Raw genomic sequence first — 25,671 nt, 5'->3', positions numbered from 1 at the left:
GAAAAGCAAAGTTGACCTTGGCGGAATTTGAACTGAGAACGTAATGGCAGACGGAATACCACTAAGCATTTCTCCTGGCGTGTTAACAATTCTGCCAGCTAACTGCCCTTATATTTATATATATATATATATATATATATATATATATATATATATATATATATATATATATATATATATATATATATATATATATATATATATATATATATATATATATATAAATATATATATATATATATATGTATATATATATATATATATATATATATATATATATATATATATATATATATTTATATATATATATATATATATATATATATATATATATATATATATATCAATGCATGCTCATACATGCATGGATACATGCTCACGTGCACACTCACACATGCATACCATACACACACAGAAGAAAAGATAGGACAGAGAAGTTTGTTTAAAAATATGGACAGTGAGTAAGAAGAAAGAGAGGAATATGTATTATGTAGATAACCAGAGGATGAAGCGGGGGGTGGGGGCGGCTGGGATGCGGAGTGTGATATAGGAGGGGACGAGTGGGGGTGAGACAATAGCAGCAACATCATGAATATTTATTTCTCAGAGAAACTAACAGTGAAAAATATTCTGTGACCAGATTCAATAATATCACTTTCCAACACAAAGCGCAAAGTGGGAGGGAGTCGTTTCTTCTTCTTCTTCTTCTTCTTCTTCTTCTTCTTCTTCTTCTTCTTCTTCTTCTTCTTCCTTTTCTTCTATCTCTTTCTCCATCCCCCACACCCGTCTTCTCCTCACCCCCACCTCTTTGACTACCTTTCTACCCCTCCAACACCCATTTATCACCCTTTCAACCTTCGTTTTCTTTATCATCAACTGACACAGCAAGCATCCAAATGGATCTCTCTAGTGATGCTGGGAGGTGGGTGAAAGAGAGAGAGAAGGAGAGCGAGGAGGGGGAGAGAGAGTGAGGAGGGACAGAGAGAGGAGAGAGCTAGAGAAATAGAGATAGAGAGATGCTCCAGCTTGGTTATATCTACTAGGCTGAATTGAGCATAGCGATATATGCATTTACACACACACACACACACAGATATATATACAGACACACACAGAGATAGACAGGCAGACAAAAAGACAGAGAGTGAGTGAGTGCGAGAGAGAGAGAGAGAGGGAGGGAGTGAGACATAGAGAGAGAACAAGCAACACATCAATATGTATAAATATAATACATGAATATATATATATATATTAGTCTAAATCTGTATATTGTTCTATGTATATATGAGTGTGTGTGTGTGTGTGTGTGTGTGTGTGTGTAACATATAGACTTACATATCTTCTGTGTAAAAAATAACAATGATATCAATTCAGCAGCCATATTACTTCTGACTATTATTCACAATTTCAGTAATAAACACTTGTTATTTCTATTGTTTAACTTATTCTGTTTATCAATTTATTCAAGAAATCTCTTTCAAAAAACCATTCTCTCAGTCATTTCCTCACATGACTTTATCAGGACTGTTTTTGTGTTGATTCTTTAATTATTGCCAGTTAATTTAATTTGTTAATTATTGTAAACAGAAACGAGCTAATAAATAGTAAATCTGACTTGGCTTATCGTCGTTATACATTGTGAATTATTCTTTTTAGAAAGGAACTGGTGGCACGTGCTGGTGCTGTGTGCCAGTTCTGGTGCCATGTGCTGGTGCCCTGGTGCCACATTAAAAGCACTCAGCACATGCTGTAAAGTGGTTGGTGTTAGGAAGAGCATCCAGCTGTAGAAACCAAGCCGAATCAGACTGGAACCAGCTCTGGTCAAACTGTCCAACCCATGCCAGCATGGAAAACAGACGTTAAAGGATGATGATGATGATGATATGATGGTGATGATGATGATGATGATGATGATGAACAACCCCTTAAGGGCACAATTATTATCTCACTTCTTTTACACTATTACACAATCCTGCTGATCTCTTCCTGAGTTTATTGTAGTCCGGTATTTCCCCGTCTGGCCTAGACCATTAGTTCGTCTTCTGGCCTAGACTGGAACACACTGGACACTAAATGAAATACCGTACTTACTTTATCTTCTATCTTTTACTTGTTTCAGTCATTCGACTATGGCAATGTTGGAGCACTGCCTTGAAATGCCAAGTAAGGCTACTCGGCATAGATTAACCTTAACCTCTGCTGTGCATGCATACTAAGTTTTAACATTCTGGCTCACTTTCCCTGCTTGGAAGGAACGTGTGTAGCGTGTGATTGTTGCTTTGATCATGACAGAAAAGGCTGTCATGGAAATACCTGCTCAGAGGCCTATGCAAAGTTGCAGAAAGTGTGAGGAGAGGAGTGTATGAGCTGTACACAAGCATACGAGTGTTTTAGACGTTTCCAAGATGGCTAAAGAATGTTGTTCTAGTTCACTCAACTGGCAAAATTGAGTAATCCTGCATTAGACAGGCTTCCCATGCAGGAGGCAAATATATATATACTACAGAAACCAGGAAACTGGCCCTTATAAGTCCATAGTGCTTGAGAAGGATGTTTTATCATTTCTAACCCTTAAGCATTCATATTACTAAGTCAAATTTAATTCTTATTTATTCACATCGTTTTGAATTAATTATGAATTATCTCGTAGCTTTGACATTTTGATGATGTGATAATTTATTTTTAGAATGACATTGTAGGGTATTGTGTGAGAGGCCAGATCAGGCCAGTCTGAACATAAAACAAATAGAATATTTTGGCCAGATATAACCGGTTTAACCTTTTAGCATTCAAATTACTCTGTCAAATGTAAGGTTTATTTATTCAGATTACTTTGTATTGATCATGCATTATCTTGTAGCTTCGAGATTCCAATGATGTGATTGTATACAGTAAATCCTCACCATATCACGGTTCACCTATCATGGTTTATTATTTAAGCTTACGTCGATTCCTCCGTGGTGTTGTTTAACATTTATAATAAAATAAATATATATATTCCGTTTACATATTTGTTTTGCAAAAGCTGAAGCAAATTAACACCAAATATACAGTGCGTGTGTTTTTATTGGCTAAACTGGCAATATGACCATCCCCAAGTACAAAAATATATATATATTATAAAAATAATTAAAAAAAAATATACAGTTTCTACTTCACATATTTTCACATATCGCGGGGCAGTTTTGGAATGTAACACCCACAATAGTTGAGGGGTTACTGTATTTCTAGAATGACATTGTATGGTAGGTATGAAAGGCTGGACCTGACCAGTTAGAATCTAAAACAAGTAGAACATTTTGGTCAAATATAGCTGGTTTAAATGCTAAAGAATTAATAGAGATAGATACTCTATGACTTTCTCAGGTGATACATTATGCTTGAAGAATCAGTCGAATGTTTGGGAGAACACTTCGACCAAATCCTAGAAAGCAGTCCAAAAGTTGGATCTTGCAGTCACAAAGGAATTCTGTGAAATACTCATCAAACACCATCTTGACAAGGCACCAGTTTTTGTTGCAAAAGATATACAGAACAATATAGACATACACACACACACACACAAACAGTGGTAGGGGTAGCTATCAAAGGAATGAGATTTGGGAGGGGTTGGCAGAATGCAAAGAATTTAAAGAATTAAGAATCTGCAAGGAGTGCTGGGAATTATAATGACAAAAGATTTTGAGAAAGATATGTAGTGACCCCATCATGGGGCTTTTCAGGGGGTGTGTGTGTATGGATGTGTGTGTGTGTGTGTGTGTGTGTGTGTGTTGGAATGAATGCTGGGCATAAATCTGGTGAAATGAAATGTCTGCTAATGTTTACAAAGTAAAAGCTTATTGGACATTTTGTGACTTTGGAACAATGCATGATGGGAAGTATTTGAAAATAGAAGAACTTTGCATGATGGGAAGCATTATAGGAAATATTTTGGAATTGAAAGATCTCTGAAGAAGATCATTTTTTTTTACTTGCTTGGCAGACAGCCAGGAGTGATTTGCATGAGAAATTGTGTTTGTAGACAATAAAATATCTCTGAAGAAGAAGCTGAAGATCGATAAAGGAGAGAGGTGGCAGGGAGAGGAAAGCAAGTATAAAAGTAGGGGTGTGTGGTGGGGAGATAATGACCAGTATGAGAGTGGGAGTGGAGAGTTGAAAGCGAGTGGCAATGGAGGAGGAGGAGGAAAAGGAGGAAATGTGAGTGCGAGAGTAGTGGAGGGAAGAGGAGAAAAAAGTATGGGAGGAGTTGTGGGAGGAAGAAAGTGAATGGGAGAGAGGTCGCTGAGAGGGAACCAAAGCTTGTCTGAGAATCGTGGAAGAAGGAGGAAAGCGATTATGAGAATGGTAAACCAGCAGAGATATTAGAATAGTGCAGTTGCCTCTATTGAGAGATCTTTGGTTTCAATAGAGAAATCTCTGGCGATGTTGCTGTTACTACTACTACTACTACTACTACTACTACAGTCACTGGTGTGCAGCACTGTTACTGCTGTTCCTGCTGATGATGGAAGTGTCCGTGGGAAGGGAGGGGGGGGGGACGTGTGATGCAGAATAACTACAATGTCCATAGATCTCTGTTGAGGAAACAAAAATTCTTTGCAGTTTCATTCCATAAAATGTAGAATTATTTAATTAATAACCTTTTAATCTTTAATGGAGCCAAACATTGGATGTTGGCCTCCGCAGACTCAGTAACTATTTAGCAGCGAAAAGTCAATTCTTAGTAAATTTCTTAATAACTGCTGGTTTGTGATTGTGCATAGTGATGGTGGTTGTAGTGGTGGTGGTGGTGGTGGTGGTGGTGGGAGTTATATGTTCTTTCTTTCTTTTTTTTTTACTTTGTTTTTGTTTTGTTTTTACTTGCTAGTTCTGGAAAAAAGGACACAGCCCATAACCTTTGTAAGCCTTCTGAGACTTGTTGATGCCATTTGCTGAGATTGATGCCATTATGTTCAGTTCAGTTTAAATTGTGGCAAATTTGACAACTGCAGGAAAGACATGAACAGTGAGGGAATTCCAGGAAGATGATGCTCAAGAAAGAAAAGAATAGACACAGAGGTTCATGTGTAGTGGTTCTCAACTATTTCTTCTTAAGAACCCTCTTGACTTGTGTTTCCCTTGATTGGATTCTCATAACCATTTGATGTTTAAAAAATCCATTTATATTTTTATAATTAAATATTATTTGGAATTGTATTAAAAAATTGTTAAGATATTTTGTGTATTGTAGAAATATAAGCAATTTATTGCACATAAATTTTAATGACAAAATCTTATTTGGACCTTCAAGGACCATATAGATTCCAGTTGGGAACTACTGGTGTAGAGCTTTGATCAGAGGTTTGTACAGAGCCTAGAGGGGGGGGGATAGACAAAAAGGATGATGAGAAGAGGATAAATGGGTGAGTTCATTGGGAGTGACTGAGAGTAGGTGACATGATATCAGTCAATTTCAAGGGAAGGAGGCCATTCTTGTTGTGCTAGAAAAACCTGAGAGAGAATGCATCACATCCATGGACAATAAGCTGAAATGTGTCTGTGAGTGATTTAGTCACTTGAGTGAGTTACTGTTCTCTGGATGGAGTTTAACCCTTCATCATTCAGATTATTTTGTCAAATCATGATGATGATCATCATCATCGTTTAACATCCGCTTTCCATGCTAGCATGGGTTGGACGATTTGACTGAGGACTGGTGAACCAGATGGCTACACCAGGCTCCAATCTGATTTGGCAGAGTTTCTACAGCTGGATGCCCTTCCTAACGCCAACAACTCCGAGAGTGTAGTGGGTGCTTTTACGTGCCACCGGCACGAAGGCCAGTCAGTATTGCTTTGAGTTAATCATGCATTATATCATAGCTTTGAGATTTCAAAGATGGGATTGTTTATTTTTTGGACTGACATTGTAGGGTAGGTGTGAGAAGCCAGTTTAAACATAAAACAAACAGAATATTTTGTCCAGAATTAGCCAACTGAAGATTTAAGGAAATTGCAGACATGGAAACAAAGGGTTAAAAGCATGTCTGTGTGTGCAGTGGCAGCACAATCCCAGATGGGGAACAGTATTCCATTGTTAGTCACATGTACAAGTGTTGTAGAGGATCAGCATTTCCTGGGTATATGAGGGGGGTGCTGAAAAGTTCCTGGCTTTAAGGGTATCACAAAAGGCCTGGCTGGAGGCCCATGCTTCCGAGTTCTTTTACAGGACAAAGAAAAACTGAAGGACTGCTGCAATAAGTGTGTGAATCTGAGAGGGGAATCATCATCATCATCGTTTAACGTCCGCTTTCCATGCTAGCATGGGTTGGACGATTTGACTGAGGACTGGTGAAACCGGATGGCAACACCAGCCTCCAATCTGTTGAATAAAATCATAATTATCTGATCCTTCTGTATTTTCTTTTATCCCAAAACCAGGAACTTGTCAGCATGCCCTCATATTGGCATATACTTGCTTTTTTATATTAACTTCGAATTTTGGCACAAGGCCAGCAATTTCAGGGGAGGAGTTAAGTTGATTACATCGACCCAAATGTTCTACTGGGACTTATTTTCTTGACCCTGAAAGGATAAAAGGCAAGGTCGACCGTGGTAGAATTTGAACTCAGCTTGTGGTGGTTGTGGTGGTTGTGGTGGTTGTGGTGGTGGTTGTGGTGGTGGTTGTGGTGGTGGTAGCATAAGTGAAAAAGGTAGTTGTAGTTATAGTGGTATTAATTTCAGTAGTGGTGTCAATGAAGTCTACCAATAATAGTAGTGGAGGTAGTGGTAGTAGTGGCGGTAGTGGTGAGGGTAGTAGTGGTACTGGTGGTGGCAGTAAGAATGGTGGTAATGGTGATGATGGTAGTGGTGGTAGTAGTGGTGGTGGTGGTAGCGTTGGTGTGGTGGTGGTGATAGCGGTAGTGTTGGTGATGGTAGTTGTGGTGGTGTTGGTAATGGCTGTCGTAGTAGTAGGTGAGGTTCACCAATATCCACAGACATAAGACAGTCATTATCTTAATTGAATTTATGTATCTAATTATCACATTACATCTGGCTTTTTATTTATTGATTGGATTGCCTGACTGTCTGTCAGTCTTTCTGCCTGTCAGTCTGCCTGTCTGTCGGATTGCCTTTCTCTCCAATTGCCTGGCTGTTAGACTGTCTAACTGCCTGTTTTTCTGTTTCTGTCTATCTGTCTAACCGTCACAATCTCATTGTCTAACTGTTAGACTGTCTGTAAAAACCATTTTATAATGTTTCTTTTTTATCTGGAAACTTACCATGTACTGGCAACTGATGGCTCACACACCTGTGCTGGTCCACAAGCCACCACTTTGAGAAGCACTGGTCTAACTCATGCAGCATGGAAAAATGGAAATTAAAACAATGACGAATGATTGTCACATTATTAGAAGTGAAACGTTGTAATTGAAGTTCAGTGGTTGCCGGATATGAGCTTGCTAACCCTCAGGATACTTCAGTGTCTCAAGGTTACTATGCAGTGATTATGCAAACCGATAGTTACAGGTTAGGACTGAAACCGTAATGCCATTAACTGATTAATTAATTAATTAATTAATGCCATGGAAATTCGCTTTTACTGACATTTGTTAACGTCTCTGCATCAGCTGGGTAACTGATAGGTAATCAGCTGAATGAACGACCTTCAAATCATCTGGACAGTTGGCTATCTTAATTCAACATCAGCTGGACTACTGACCTTCACATCGGAATACGTGTTTTTAATTTTGTCTCAAATAACAATGTCTGGTCCACTATGTTATCTTTCTATTGTTTATCTTTTACTTATCTCAGTCATTGGCTGGCAACCATACTGGGACATTGTCTTGAAGGGTTTACTTAAACAAATTGGCCCCAGTACTTATTTCTTAAGTATGGCATTTATTCAACAAGTCTCTTTTGCTAAACTGTTAAGTTACAGAGATGTAAATAAACCAACACCCACACAAACCACAATACCCAAATCTTCGTCCCCAACCCCTCTGGAATCTCTTCTCAACATATCTTTCCTGCAGGCGCTGAATAAGATATATGGTGTGTTGCTGTACTGAAGACCTGTCCTCCACAACAGAATTCATGTCTTAAAACCATTTTAATAATGCTTTTCAGGGGTACTCTGCTCCATCAACCATTCCTCCTCATTCACATTTCATCCTCTTACATCTAAAAAGCAATGGTGATGGTGCCACATAAAAAGCAATGATGATGATACCACGTAAAAAGCACTGGTGATGGTGCCACATAAAAAGCACTCCGCCGCTTACAACGTCGAGGGTTCCAGTTGATCCGATCAACGGAACAGCCTGCTCGTGAAATTAACGTGCAAGTGGCTGAGCACTCCACAGACACATGTACCCTTAACATAGTTCTTGGGGATATTCAGCGTGACACAGTGTGACAAGGCTGACCCTTTGAATTACAGGCACAACAGAAACAAGAAGTAAGAGTGAGAGAAAGTTGTGGTGGAAGAGTACAGCAGCGTTCGCCACCATCCCCTGCCGGAGCCTCGTGGAGCTTTAGGTGTTTTCGCTCAGTAAACACTCACAACGCCCGGTCTGGGAATCGAAACCGCGATCCTATGACCACGAGTCCGCTGCCCTAACCACTGGGCCATTGCACCTCCATTGCTCCATTACAACACAGTAAAAACAATACTGCCAATAAGAACAACATTGATAGCAACAACAGCAACATTGATGCGAAGCCTGCAATAATATTTTTCCTTATAAAATACTAGCAGAGGCACCCGGCGTTGCTCGGGAATGAAATTGTTGCTTATATACTTGATGAAAAAAAGGCAAAATATGCTGTATAGAAATTTGAGAGGACATTCTGTAGATGGACTCTCAGATGAATGATGGCTGAGCGCCTCTCATGAATGGGGAAAATTGAAGATGTGCCAAAAAGCCTCATTGGTACTTGGAAACTTTTACGAAAATTAAAATGGGGATTAAATGAAAAAATGATTTACGTGAATATCCTCACAAGAGTAATTGAAATAAATGGCGATTGTGGAACCCCCCACGCGTGCGCGCGTGCATACACACGTGTGTCTTTGTAAATATGTATACATTTATGTATGTGTGTGTTTGTAAGAGACAGAGTGTGAGTGAGAGAGAGAGGTTTGTTGTCATGTATACGTACATGCATAAATATACATACATCTTTGGATGTATGCATATGACAACACAGCCCTTGACTCACTCACATTCTGTGTCTTACAAACACGCATGCGCGTGCATACACACGTGTGTCTTTGTAAATATGTTTGTATACATTTATGTATGTGTGTGTTTGTAAGAGACAGAGTGTGAGTGAGTCAAGGGGTGTGTGTGTGCGTGTGTATGTGTGTGAGACAGAGTGAGAGAGCGGTGTGTATGTAGTATTTACTCTCTCTCTCTCTCATACACACTCACACACACACAAAATAGAGAGTGAAGCTTTTTTTGGCGTTGTTACGTCAATACTGGAAGTTGACATTGAAGAACCTTTTTAAAGAAGTTAATCTTAAATATAAAGCAATATTATTTATTTTTAATTAAAAAAATCAAATGAAGAGCCTAAGATTTATCCGAGGTCAAATTATTCACGCATTGGAAGTATGGAAGCATTTGGTGAAGTCGATTTCACGTGAAAAGCGATTACACACACATCTCTGTTTTATATATAGTATAGATAAAATCCGATATTTTGATAAAACACAGTAAAAACTGCTTTTCAGAGTCAAATGGTATTAAAAAAAATCAATAAATTTGGTTGTGTGTATACACTAACATGTATATGTAAGGCAATATATATAAGTATATATGCGTATATATAAAGCTCTGTGAATGTACGAAACTATTGTGTGTGTGTGTGTGTGTACTTCAGGTCAGTGATCTGATAACAAAAGATCTGCTACTGGTAGCCATGTAATCCGGTACAACTCGTCTATGATTGGGCCATCATCGGTCTAAAACTGGCAAACCTCCCCCAAGCTTGCTCAGTGAGGGTGGAGATGATGCTTTTAACACCCTGCAGGATGGAAAAAAAAATCAAAAAAAATCAAAGCCTGTCAATAGTGCAGGTGAACTTGAGAGAGTCAACAACCATTCAACAGTGTCTGTGTGTGTGTATCATCGTTATCATCGCTAACGCCATCATCAGCATCATCATTGTTACCATCATCATCATCATCATTATAGTTATTATTATTTCATTCTTATAATCACATCATTATCATCATCATCATCGTTCTCATCATTCCCCTCCCCCTCCTCTTCCTCATTTTCATCATCATCATCACCACCACCATCATTACCCCTATCATCATCATCATCATCATTATCATTGTCATCATTCTCTTCCTCCTCCTCCTTCTCCTCCTCCTCCTCCTCCTCCTCCTCCTTCTCCTCCTTCTCCTCCTCCTCCTCCTCCTCCTCCTCACCATCACCTTCACTCCCACATCGCTTGACAACCAATGCTGGTGTGTTTGCGTCCCCGTAACTTAGCAGTTCGGCAAAAAGAGACCGATAGAATAAGTACTAGGCTTACAAAGAATAAGTCCTGGCGTCGATATGTTCGACTAAAGGCAGTGCTCCAGCATGGCCACCGTCAAATGACTGAAACAAGTAAAATAGTAAAAGAATAAAAGAGTATGTATGTATAATCACATCATCATCGTTCCCATCATTCCCCTCCTATCTATGTATCTATCTATATATATATATATATGTGGGTGGGGGTTGTTTCCATAACGGTTATTTTTCAAATAGAATCTCCGGTGGCTGGATAACTGAAGAGATGGTTGGAGCGGAACACCACTCGGGCATCGGAAACTCGGAGTTTTATCATGGCTACTGAATAAGTGTCACATACTTTTACAGATATATATATATATCTGCCACGTGGTTCCATATATATCATCATCATCATCATCACGTTAAACGATGATGATGATGATGATGATATATATGGAACCACGTGGCAGAAAAAAACATATGAGTATTAATACTGTGTAGTTTTATTATCTTTCAAACAGTCTTAATTTAGCTTTAATTGTAGTAAGGTTTTATAATAATAGTTAATTGCAAGTATAATTTTATTAGTTCCTATTAAATAAAATTTAATGTTTCTATTAGTTATTGTTAATTGAACATTAAAGCTTGTAAGTGTAATATATATTAATGAGTATGTAGTGTTTTATTATTAACTTTTGAATTATGAAATAATGTATTTCACTCCTAATTATTATATTATTCGTTAAATTAAATTCAATCGTGTTTGTTTTGTTTTGGAGAGAATTAAATAAAGCTTTCGCCTTTTTTTTAATTTATTATAGTAGTAACTATGGAAGACTGGTAGGATTATTAATTGTATGGATTTAAAGATTGGTCGCTATTTAGTATATAATTTAGTTATTGCAAGTTTACTATTAATACCGATACAGATGCACATAGGTTTATGTGTTTCTTTGTTGTAGCTTAATTTTAAAGTTATTGTTTAATCCTGCCTATATTTAGATTGAATGAATGTGGTTATTAAGTTTTCATGTTTATATTATACTATGGAAGACTGTAGGGAATAAAATGTATGATTTAAAGGTTTGGCCACTGTTTAGTTACATATTTAGGAGTTGGTTATAGATTTACTTATTGAATTTATTATCCGATACTGTTGTGCATAGAGTAAATGTATTTGAAAGTTGTGGTTTCTTTGGTTTGTTTGTTCCCAAACAACACTTAGTTTAGTACTGTTGATGCCGCCAGATTGAATGGTACTGCCCAGGTGTCAAAACCATAATAATATCTGTGAGGCTGCTGATGATGTTGGTATGGCTGTTTTTATATATGTGGAATAATATTATAAACATCCTTTTGATATATATATATATATATATATATATATATATATATATATATATATATATATATATATATATATATATATATATATATATATATATTGGCCATGATAGATTGCTAACCACTAAACCTTTTCTATTTTCTCTCCCTGTTTATTTCTGTGTTCTTTTCTGATGAAGAGCGTAGGCTCGAAACGTGAAAGACTTTCTTACTTCCCGAGTGTTAAACTAATACATCTGTCTGTTGTTTACACATCCATCTTCGTCTTTTGTTTTTTTGTAAATTCTCACTATATATATATACATACATATATATATAAATATAAATATATATATAAATGCATATATGTTTATATATATATGTATATATATATATATATGTGTGTGTTTGTGTGTGTGTGTGTGTGTGTGTGTGTGTGTGTGTGTGTGTATAGTGTATATATATATATATATATATATATATATATATCTTGTGATAATTTTCTACTGGTATGGTAAGTATTTTTCTCATCCAAGTTACCTTTGCTGTAATATCCAAGAGCTGCATAGAACTGTTCTACCCTCAGAGTCCCAATTCAGAAATTCTTCACCTCTTCGAGATGTAATACATTTGTGATGTTTACTCTTTTTTTATCTTTACTATACAATATTTGCTGTTTGAGTAATATAATGAAGCTCTCAAAAGCTTATCTGCGGTGAGATTTTACTTAATCTGCCATTCCTTCATTTAGCATAGATCCTTTTAGGAGTTGCCAACATCTGAGTTGTGGAGAAAAATTACTCCTAAGATTTTTTTAACCAAGCTATATTGTTATCTTTTATATTTTATATGTGAATTCATTGGTGCCAGTACCATGTAAAAAAAAGCACCCAGTCCGCTCTGTAGAGTGGTTGGTGTTAGGAAGAGCAGCCATCAGCAGAAACCATTCCAGAGCAGACAGAAGAGCTTGGAGCAGTCTTCTGGTTTGCCTGCTCCTATCAAACTGTCCAACCCATGCCGCCATGGAAGATGAACATTAAATGATAATGATGATGATGATGATGATGATGATGATGATGAAGATGATGATAATGATGATGATGATGATGATGATGAAGATGATGATGAAGATGATGATAATGATGATGATGATGATGATGATGATGATGATGATACATATACACATATGCATAAACACAAACACATGCACACACACACACACACACATATATGCATACTACACACACATGAAATAAATATTAAATAGAGAATAAAAGGGAAATAACTCTTTTACATGAAGAAAGAAGCATATATATATATATAGCCACCAGGTCCACCAGTCCTCAGTCAAATCGTCCAACCCATGCTAGCATGGAAAGCGGACGTTAAACGATGATGATGATGATGATGATGATATGTATGTATATGTTTGTGTGTCTGTGTTTGTCAACTGATATTGGTGTGTTTATGCCCTCGTAACTTAGCGGTTCGGCAAAATAGACCGAAATAATAAGTACTAGGCTTACAAATAATAAGTCCTGGGGTCGATTTGTCTGACTAAAAGCGGTGCTGCTGCATGGCCACAGTCAAAATGACTGAAACCAGTAAAAGAATAAAAGAATCCATATGATTGATATTGGTTTCAAATTTCAGCACAAGGCCAGCAAGTTTAGGCAGGGGGCAAGTTAATTACACCAGCCCAGGTGTTCAACAGGTACCAACACAAACCCCCCACCACACACACACACATGTTCACGTACCACACACATGCACCCTCTTTCTGTCTTTCTCTCTCTCCCTCTCTCACCTATGTTCTCTCTCCACATACACACAAATATGTGATCTATGTGGAGGCACATGGCTTAGTGGTTAGGCTGTTGGACTCATGATCGTAACATTGTGGTTTCAATTCCTGGAGAGAGCGATGCATTGTGTTCTTGAGCAAAACACTTCATTTCACATTGCTCCAGTCCACTCAGCTGGCAAAAATGAGTAATCCTACGACAGATCAGTGTCCTGTCCAGGTAGGGAATATATATGCCATTGAAACCGGGAAATTGGCCCTTATGATCCTGGTAGGGCCCGAGAAGGAAACATTTATTTATTTATATATTTAATCCATAACCATTAGTCAGACAAAATATATTTTGTTTCTTCTATCACTCATTGGAAACTAATGGATAACAGTTTAGAAAAGCTACGTAACTTATAATATAATGACATACAAAGGCAGAAACAATATATTTTGTTGGACCAATTATTCTGGACTAGATGCTTTTTATTCACTCTCAAAGTCGTCTTTGAGTACTTCATTGTAAGTGGCTCGACACTGCTTCTTTTTGAACTTGTCAGCCCCAAAGACAATACCTCTCTCTCTCTCTCTCTCTGGACATTCATACAGTTTCTGTTGACCAAATTCACTCACAAGACCAGGTATCAATGCCCGTAAAAGCAAAAAACAAACAAATACAGGAGCCTGACCAGCTACTATCAGTTTGTGCCAGTTGCCGTTGAGACCTCAGGAGTTCTCAGATCCTGCACTGCTAATTTCCTCCACAAAATCAGGATAACTGTAGCCTGTCTGAGGAATGAGCTCCATTAGATGGAATCACTGTTGCTGTGAGCGTCACCAGCCATTCTCCGCAGTAACACATTTACAATGATGTCTGCAAGTCAAAGCTGACCATACCATTTGGTCTGGGATGTACAACACACTACTCCCCCCGCCACATCTTCTGCAGCTTAATTCCATGCCCTCTTTGTTTCTTTTTCTTTGTTTTCTTGGTGAGATTGCTATGGGTTTTTTTTTCCTTTATAATTTGATACTTTTAATGTTTTTCTTTTTCCTTTCTTCCTTTAAAAATATGATGATAATAAATTCATTGTCAGGGCCTTGCATTATGGTAAAAGACACTACATTTGCATAAGCGTATGTGAACTGAAGGTAAAAATCATAGGTCAAAACCCAGAGGTGACATTATTTAGTCACACGACTGTCACATGGCCTGCGAGAAATTTTAGTTTCAAATTTAGGTGCAGTGCAGTGGGACTGAACCTAAAACCGTCGGTTTCAAAACAAGCTTCTTAACCACAATGCCATGCTTGGGTATTCATACGTTGTTCTATAAATGCACGTGTGGGTCTGTTACTGAGCGTGTCTGCGTGTGTATGTTTATCACTCCGGGTATAATGTATGTGTGAATATATAACAGTCTTCCATTGGCTGTGTAGGAAGGGAAAGAGCAAGATTCGATTTCTGTTTAATAAATGTTTACGTCTTTTCTGTGTATATCTCTGTGCAACTCATAAAGCTATGTGCGTCTATACGTAACAGACAGATACATAGCTATGTGTGTGTGTGTAACTGGAAGATGCGTGCGTCTAACAAAACACATGGAAAATGCTCTGTGTGTGTAACAGATACATGTGCATGTCTACTATATATGAAAACTGACATGTATTTGTCTATTTGTGCGTGTCTGTGTGTAACAGACGTATAATATATCTGTGTGCGTGAGTGTGTGTGTGTGTAGGCGTGTGTTTGTTTGTGTATAACAGATACATGTATACAACAATGTGTGTGGATGAAACTGACACATGTGTAAGTCTATGGGTGTAAACTGACGTATATATCTAAGTATCTAAGAACATGCGTGTTCGTGCAACTTCCAGTGTGTACGTTTATATATGCGTGCACGTGTGTACCAATCTGTGTGTACGTCTACAAATGCGTAACAGCACATGTTCGCGTATGTAGGCGGGTGTTTGTGGAACTGCGTGTGTGTGTAGACGTTGTACGGGTGTAGATAATCCTGCACAATATCGTGTGAGTATATTTGTGTGATTGGATGTATATGTGTGTGAATGGATAAGTAAGCAGACATCTACACATACATACATGTATGCGGACCAAGGGTAAAAGTGTCCCAGGTCAAAGCTCAGAGGTGATGCCATTTAGTCATACGACTGTCACATGTCCTGCGAGGAATTTTAGTCTCAAATTTAGGTGATGACGTAATGATGATGTCATAGTATTGATCGGCATCGATATTGTGGTGGTGGTGGGGGAGCAATATTGATGATGAAGGTGGTGGTGGTGGTGGTGGTGGATGGAGTGATAGTGATGATGATGGTGGTGGTGATGGTGTGGGACGATAGTAATAATGATGATGATGATGTTGGTGGTGGTGGTGATGGGGGTGGTCATCGTAGCAGATTCATGGGTTTTGCTTAACCAAACATCTTATACCCTATCACATGCATACAAATTCGTGCACGCTCTTTTCTCTGGTTCTACTGGCCTGTCCGCTCACTTTCTTTCTACACGTAGACTCTTTACATATACGATAAATATCCAAAAAAAAAAAAACTTGTACAAAAATGTTCCCAATTGATTGAAATTTCCCTTTCAGTTGGAGAAAGAAACTACAAACCAAGCGGTTGGTTATGAACGTCTCTAGAGAAGTAAGGGGGAGATAATCTCAAGAAATTTAGAATCAATTTCACAAAATTGAAAGAATTTCTTAATTTCTTAAAATTATCTCCCTTTTTCTTTGAGATTCGTCCAGTTGCTGTTAGGTTATTGTTTCCAACAAACGTACCTAAGTCGTCAATTGCTTAACCAAATAGCGACTCTAACTGATGCTATATTAACGATTATCCTAACCCTTTTGGTACTACCCCAACTCAAACAGCTCTTGGTTCAATTGAAGAAACTCCTTGATATAAAATAATCTAAAAACTTTCCGTTGTAATTTATGCTCCAAATACCAGCTTAATAATGACGAAGTTATTTTAATAAATTCTTGAATTTTCAAAATTAATTCAAGCAATAGAAATATGGTAATGAAAAGGTGGAAAAGAGATATATATAGCAAGTGTCCACTGGAATTGTTAATAGTGGTTACTAAGCATGCAACTTGTCCCAGAGTGACAAGGCCAGTCAAAATATCTGATTGGTACTGTACCAGGTCACAAGTGTAACAGTGAAGGTATGCGTTAATCCCAGTGGTAGCCACAACAGACCTAGCAATAATGAAGAGCAAGTCGGCTATGAAGTATTTTACGTCGTGTTGCTGTTGTTGTTTGTTCCATTTTGAGCCATGCCTGGCTCATAAGGGTCGGTTTCCCAGTTTCATTGGCGTATAGGTTCCCCACCTGGATAGGATGGCAATCCATAGCTCTTCATCAGAAATATAGAAAACGTCCAAAGAAGGGAAGACGGAGAAAGAAAATCGCCAACGATGTACACGTGGTCACATATATACATACGTATACACACACACACACACACACACACACACACACACACACACACACACACACACACACACACACACACACACACACACACATATATATATAGGGAGAATGCACAAAAAAAAACAAAAGACGAAGACAGGTGGTGTAGATAACAAACAGATGTATTAGTATAACTCTCGGGAAGTGAAAAAGTCTTTAACGTTTCGAGCCTACGCTCTTCCACAGAACGGAACACAGAAGAAAACAAAGAGAGAAACATAGAGAGAAAAAAAAGAATGTGTAGTGGCTAGCGATCTATCATGATGAAAGATATATATGCATACAGCAAATAACTCTGTCTGCCCCTCTCAATATAATCTCATGTATCGCTCAATACTTTCAACTAAATAAAATATGTATTTTCATACTTTTGCTCCACTTGGCAGCTGTTGTTGTCATTGTTAATGATAACAAATGATGACGAATGAAGAAAAGAAAAAACAGAATCGCATAACAGATGAACAAGTATTAACACATGTATATGCATATATGAATATATTTGAATTAAGTATCTGGATGATGTTAGAGAATTAAGAAGAGAAATTTAACACTGGAAAATTCCAGTGTACACAATACTGGTGTCACTTTTGAAATTGCTATTTTACTTGCATGCAGCACTTTGTGTACTGAAAAGGCTTCCCAAGCTGTCCAATGTTCCCAGCAGTCAAAATGGTAAAGGTGTTACCCTAGAACAGTGTTTCTCAACAGGGGTTCCCTGGAACCCTAGGGTCCTGCAAAAGGTTCCTAGGGGTCCCACGAGAAAGAGTGAGGTAGGCTGATGCTAATTTCATGATCGTAGTATTACTATACATGCACAACATATTATTGGTTATTGTAATATAGACATCATCCTTTATGTTCTGAGTTCAAATTCTGCCGAGATCGACTTTGCCTTTCATCCTTTCAGAGTCGATAAATTAAGTACCAGTTGCATACAGGGGTCGATCTAATCGACTGGCCCCTCCCACAAAATTTCGGTCCTTGTGCCTAGAGTAGAAAAGAAAAGAAAAGAAAAGAATGTAGACATCATCCTATCTAACCCATTATGTTATCCCAAAAATATAACAACCATGTATATGTACGTGTGTGTGTGTGTGTGTATGTGTATTGTGTATGTATGCATATATATATATATATATATATATATATATGTATGTATGTATATATATATACACAAAAATATGATATTTACCACATGAACTATGATGAAAAAAATATGAGAAAGATATAGTATATAATTATTCTTGAGTCATGTAATTTATTTTAAGGGTTATGCAAGGGTAACCCTTGTTTGAGAAACAATGCCCTAGAGGATGCCCTTTCCTGCCCTCACTTCCCTGCTCACTGTATTACTGCTCCCCACCACCCTTTTTCTACTTTTGTGATTAAAGCATTTTCATTCCATCTTGTTTTATGAATTTTGATACAAATTTTGTGTACACTAATGGATTTCCTCATGTATATCCAGTAAATGGAGTATCCTGCTGTATGATGGCATATGATAGCCAATAACAGTAGAGGAGCTTTGAAATGCACGTTATGAGGTTATTACTCAGATGATATTAAATATATATATGGATGTATGTATAATTATACTTACCTGTGTGTGTGTGTGTGTGTGTGTGTGCGTGTGTGTGTATGTGTGTGTGTGTGTGTGTGTGTGTATTTGGATGTATGTAAGTTCTTATTTTTTTTGTGCCACCAGGAAGTAGACCTTCACCAGCCTAAGTGGTATGATAATTCAATATAGTTAAGCTGTATGCATTTACGTTCAAAAGTTCATAAAAGTGCAGGTTTGAATAAGACAGTAATTCATTTAGCAAAAGAAAAATGCAAAAATTATTAATCAATAAAATACGAAGTTCGAGATAAATGTGTTGTGAAAGAAGTATTGTACCTATATTCTTGAAATAATGCTCTTTTTGTGTTATATGTGTGATGTTAGAAGAAAATGTTGCTGAAGTAAAAACAAATGAAATCAATGTATGTGACCTGGAAAAACAGAGATATAGAAAAATGAAGTATTATTTTAGCTAAAATGTGTCTTGCACTGAAACTGAGTGTAACAAGTCCATTTGTTTTCTGGTTGAGTTCTGTTGGAAGAAGGAGAAGCAAACTGATTGCTCCAGCTGTATTCCACTGAAAACAGAGAGAGAGAGAGAGAGAGAGAGAAGGAGAGGGAGGGTGTATTCTGCTTTATATAGCCAGTTCCTAGCTGATATGTACTGTTCTTCTGTCCTTTGATTGGTTTAATAAAACTGTGAAAAATGGCAATCAACCAAATCCTCATGGGGTAGGAAATAGTACTGATTGTTCTGTGGAGTTTGCCGGATCCAGTTTGGCAGGTAAAAGCTTGATTTACTATTTCTCTTTAATTTGCAGCAGATCTCTCTCTAAAACTGAAATCAAGACTCATTGTTTCCAATCTGGACATTTTTGACAAACAGCTGGAATATAAAACTGGCTGATGACATCAGCAAAAGCTGACCACTAAGGTTTTCTAAATGCTCATAAAATTGACTGATGAAGTGAAAAAAAGGTTAACCACTATGGCTTTTCAAATGCACATTGAATTGATGGTGTTAGCATCCAAACTGACCAATCAAGGTTCTTGACTGTGAATCAGTCAAACCTATATAAACTTTTCCATCAAGGTAGCGGGAAGACAAGAGAAATGAACACAACCAAGCATTATGTCAACTGCTCTTTGGGTATCAGTTGTTTCAGCAACAAGACTTATCAATAATGAAATTTGGTGACACAAATTATCTATGTTGCTACTAACTTAAAGCAAAAACTAAAGCAGACGACACTCACAATTCTCTGTCTGTATGTGTCTGTTTCTTTCTCCCTCCCTCCCATGTTCACATTCTCACAATTTAACTCAGAGGAAATTAACTACAACCTTTTATCAAGTGTAATCACAAGACTACATCAATTTATGGAAAGAACTTTCCTTATTTTTCCCTATAGTTCTCTATTGGGCCATCATGTCCAATACAATATTTCTAACAATAAACACATCATGATAAATTAAAACCATAACTTCTTTCATCCACTTTCTGTTTATTTCATTATTAAAAGTTCAATACAACCTCAACATATTTAGAAGCGCAATCTTTCAGTCAGAGTTTAGTTGTTTCCCCCTTTCATTGATACAAGACAGAAAATAAGCTTTTCCACAGTGCTTTTGATTGTGTAATTGCATATTCATGGTAAGCCGTAGCACTATTGTTCTTTCCTAAAATAAGGAATGCATCATAATTTATGCCCATTGTAGTAGCCATTCTAACTTTCTTTTAATATAGGAGGCATTTACCGAAAATCATGAAAAATACCATAATCTTGCCTCTGAAAGGTAAACCATTTTGCATAAGACCTTGAATTTTGATATCAACAGCTTCATACATATATCTTAACATATGTGGAGCTTCATCCTAATAAAGGAAACCTTAGTCTTGAATTATTTTTGTCAGTTAGTTGTTGATATGCTGTAAACAGAATGTTTGTCAATAGAAATCTAATATGAAGACTTAAGTGAGCTGTGGAACCACTTTTTTTTTTTAAACACATCTAATCATGTAAATACAACGAGAACTGATTGATCTCTTCATGCTTACACATACTCAACAAGTGTTAGGAATCTTCTTTGAGATAGGGATTGCTGCAAAGACCATGCATATTACATCCTGAAATGGTTTCCAGCAATTCTTGATCTTTCTGTGGAAACAAACACATTGAAACATTTGCTATTTGAGATTTATCTTGTTCCAAGATTATCAGCATTTGTGTGTGCATGTGGAAGACCTCTCATCTGGAATTCAATGTACTTCTCCAAGAACATTCTTCATAATGTCTTTTAACAGCTCTGATATCAAGTGTGGCTGGTCCTATAGTTTTTTGATGCACCTCAAGTTCTGCAGCAATTCCAAACCAATTTGGATTACATGTAAGCATAAAGAACAGATCTGGCTTCCAATATCAGTGAACAACACTCATCAAGTTATCCCTATCTAAGCAGTAATTGTGCAGACCTATGATGAAAGACATTCCAGTTTTGACCATCCTGTTTTTAGGAGTATTTAGGAGTATATTATCTTTTTTTAGGAGTACCTAGGATTGTACAAACTGATTTACTATACAGATGACTAAGCTATATTGTACTGCAGCAGATATTGCAAGTATTTCAGTGGTAATCCTTGATGGACCAAGTGCTTTCTTTGCTTCTACCATATCCTTAATTGCTTTATCTATCATACTACTGTCTCTTAGAATGACTCCTCTGTTGGGTCTTATGTATATATAAGGCTGACAAATCACAAGCTCCTTCAGGTAGATTGCCTTGCTAAATCTGTAGATATCGACACATAAGAGGTGCAGTAGCATCAAAGGAAGGTTAACTGGGAAGATAGTTTTTTGTGTGTGGCAGATGCACAGAAGCAACAAACACTGAAGATGTACAGAAAACAGATTCCATCACATGCCAGGGAGAATTAATCTGACCTTGTCAGCAAAATATTTCTTTCATTGTTGTTGCAGGAGTATTGAAGAACTGTGGAAGCTATAATTTGTCAATGAGACCAAAATAAACCCAAATATGTCTGAAGCTATCTTCCATATTTACAGGAGAAATTAAAATAACATTAGTTATTCACTAGTATAGATTTTCTTCACTACATATAATATATTTCCAGTTAGCTTCATAATGCTCTCTACATTATACATGTTAATACTGTTTTAACAATTAAAAATGAATTTGATAAAGAGTTGTAGTGGATGGCCTTAAAATGAGGTCTATGAACCAATTAATTTCCTAGCTTGCTAGAAGGAACTAGCAAGCTCACTAGTTACTGTTATCATAAAATAATTTATTGTAATATTACAAGGTAAAAGTAAAGTGTGGAGATACAGGCAAAAATGGATATTTACAATAATCTTATTCAACTGGTATTCTGTTGGTTAGAATAATGAGTGTTCCAGCTGATACGATCAATGGAACGGCCAGCTTGTGAAATTAACTTGCAAGTAGTTGAGCACTCCACAGACATAGCTACCCTTGATGTAGTTCTTAGGGAGATTCAGTGTGACACGGAATGTGACATGGCTGGCCCTTTGAAATACAGGTACTACTCAGTTTTGCCAGCTGAGTGGACTGGAGCAATGTGAAATAAAGTGTCTTGTTCAAAGACACAGCTGGAAATCCCCTGTTAACGGGGACAAAACAAGGAGTTAAAACACTGGATGAGGATGATGATGAAAGACAATCTCTGATTGGCTATTACACTTCAAAACGTTTGTTTCATTGGACGGATGGATTTACCTCAAAGACCTTTCAGCTTGTATCACTCGGACCAATTAATAGGCCTGAGTGTTGCTAGAGAGTTAACTACATAAACGGAAAACATTTTCAACATGGTTTTCATCATTTGTGGTGCAAAGTTCAATGTGCTTTGTGAAATTCACATGACACCAGTGCAGTAATTCCACATTTCTGTCAATTTGAGCTTTCAGTCGTCCAGAATTTATGGTCACTTTTTTTTTATCGAGTCTGTAAGGGTGTCACAGTAATTAATCTCTTTGATTAATGACCAAATTGAAATCCTGCCAGTCAGCTTTGACACTGCATTTTATCCCACTGCTGATCCGCAGAAAATATTTAGTATATTCGATTCACTGGACTACAGCTGACCCCAACACATCATCTGTGCATGTGTGTGTGTTTGTGTGTGTGTGGGTGTGCATATGTGTGCTGAAATCACCGCCACTGCTGCCGCCACCGCCGCCTCCTCCCCGCCGCCTCCCCGCCGCCTCCCCGCCGCCGCCGCCTCCCTGCCGCCGCCGCCTCCGCCGCCTCCGCCGCCGCCTCCGCCGCCGCCTCCGCCGCCGCCTCCGCAGCCGCCTCCGCCGCCGCCGCCGCCGCCACCGCCGCCGCCGCCGCCACCGCCGCCTCCGCCTCCGCCTCCGCCGCCGCCTCCGCCGCCGCCTCCGCCGCCGCCTCCGCCGCCGCCTCCGCCGCCGCCTCCGCCTCCGCCTCCGCCGCCGCCGCCTCCGCCGCCGCCGCCTCCGCCGCCGCCGCCTCCGCCGCCGCCTCCGCCTCCTCCTCCTCCTCCTCCTCCTCCTCCCCGCCTCCTCCTCCGCCGCCGCCTCCGCCGCCGCCTCCGCCGCCGCCTCCGCCGCCGCTTCCGCCTCCTCCTCCTCCTCCCCGTCTCCGCCGCCGCCTCCGCCGCCGCCTCCGCCGCCTCCGCCGCCTCCGCCGCCTCCGCCTCCGCCGCCTCCGCCGCCTCCGCCGCCTCCGCCGCCTCCGCCTCCGCCGCCTCCGCCTCCGCCTCCGCCGCCTCAGCCGCCTCCGCCGCCTCCGCCTCCGCCGCCTCAGCCGCCTCCGCCGCCTCCGCCGCCTCCGTCTCCGCCGCCTCCGCCTCCGCCGCCTCCGCCTCCACCGTCGCCTCCGCCTCCACCGTCGCCTCCGCCGCCTCCGCCTCCACCGTCGCCTCCGCCGCCGCCTTCTCCACCGTCGCCTCCGCCTCCACCGTCGCCTCCGCCTCCACCGTCGCCTCCGCCTCCACCGTCGCCTCCGCCTCCACCGTCGCCGCCTTCTCCACCGTCGCCTCCTCCACCTCCTCCGCCTCCGCCGCCTCCGCCGCCACCGCCGCCGCCCCCTCCCCGCCGCCTCCGCCACCGCCGCCGCCGCCTCCGCTTCCGCCGCCTCCGCCGCCGCCTCCGCCGCCGCCTCCGCCGCCGCCTCCGCCGCCGCCTCCGCCGCCGCCTCCGCCGCCGCCTCCGCCGCCGCCTCCGCCGCCGCCTCCGCCGCCGCCTCCGCCGCCGCCTCCGCCGCCGCCGCCGCCTCCGCCGCCGCCTCCGCCGCCGCCGCCGCCTCCGCCGCCGCCTCCGCCGCCGCCTCCGCCGCCGCCGCCTCCGCCCCCGCCGCCGCCTCCGCCCCCGCCGCCGCCTCCGCCGCCGCCGCCGCCTCCGCCGCCGCCTCCGCCGCCGCCTCCGCCTCCGCCGCCGCCTCCGCCGCCTCCGCCGCCTCCGCCGCCTCCGCCGCCGCCTCCGCCGCCGCCTCCGCCGCCTCCGCCGCCGCCTCCGCCAGGGGCTGCACCAAGTTCCAGTCTGTTGTTTTGGGCATGATTTCTTCAGCTGGATGCCCTTCCTAACACCAACCACTTTACAAAGTGTACTGGGTGCTTTTTTTTTGTGTGACAAGTGACAGAAGCATGAATGAGAATTCAACACCAACAAAACTTGGGAGAGGAAGGTCACCATTTTAATCTTCCTCACCATTTTAAACAGAAAAGCCAAACCGGAGCTGAGAACGATGGAGAAATGTCACCAGTGGCTCCTTCGGGAGTGAAGACTTTAAGGAAGTAAGGGAAGGAATCAAGTGCAGAACCCCTTTCCCAAAATTATGGTTTTGAGGTAAAAATGGTTAATGAGTGCTGGGTGAAAGGGTACTGTGTGCTTGAGGTCAGATCTCTTGGAATTCTGAAGCTAAACAAACGAAATGGTAGATTATTGATATGGAACTAGGAAATGCTGAAAACCTGTCCAATCTAGGCTGATATGGACAAAAGCAGCCATTGAAATAGGGAAGAGGGAGACGTTGATGACGATGATGATGATGATGATGATGATGAGGAGGAGGAGGAGGAGGAGGAGGAGGAGGGGGAGGAGGGGAAGAGGAGGGGGAGAGGAGGGGTGGAGGAGGAAGGTCATGATTATTATGATGATAATGTTGTAGTTGCTATTTTTGTTGTTGGTAGTGGTGATGATGGTGGCAACTGCCATGTTGGTACTGATGGTGGTGGTGATTGATGGTGATGGCGGTGGTGGTGGTGGGAGCGATATTTGAAAGAAAAAAAAACAAAAGAAAAAAACAAAAAACAAAAAAAGAAGTTGATCTGACCTAAAAATAAATAAATAAAATTTAAAAAGTGGTAAATTAAAACATCAGCTTCGTTATCTCTATTTTGCCTGAGTGAGGAAAAACAGGTTACACTCCTTAATTCACAGTTGAACAGTATTCAGTGACAGGAAGGGGCAATCAACTGTAAAAACAATTGCACCAACAAAAGAACCATCTAAACCATACATGCATGAAATAAAAAAAATTAAAAAATGGATGCAAAAAAAAATGGATGCAAAAAAAAATGGATGCAAAAAAAAAAACTATTTCTGTTTTTAAATATGCAATTTTTGTATTTCCCTTAGATTTTTCCAGCATGTAGATTTGATTTTCTATTTTCTGTGTGTTACAATTCTCTGTATATTATTAATACTGCCAAAAATATTATCAAATACAAGATTTGGAGAGAAATTACGTATTTCGCTGCTGAGCTGGAAAACGACCAATTTATTTACAAAAGAAAGCAGTGATTTTTGTTTTGTTTTGTTTTGTTTCGAAGTTATTTTATTTTATTTATTTTATATAATTTATTTTATTTATTTTTATGTTTCATTTATTTTATTGTTATTGAATTAAAAAAAAAAATAGTTATAAATGTTACTACCCAGTGCTTAAAAATCTCTAACAGTGCACTGATGCTCTGTAA

This window comes from Octopus bimaculoides, chromosome 13 (assembly GCF_046866305.1).
Source record: "Octopus bimaculoides isolate indiv1 chromosome 13, ASM4686630v1, whole genome shotgun sequence".
Classification (NCBI taxonomy): Eukaryota; Metazoa; Mollusca; class Cephalopoda; order Octopoda; family Octopodidae; genus Octopus; species Octopus bimaculoides.
Note: the sequence above shows the minus strand (reverse complement) of the source record.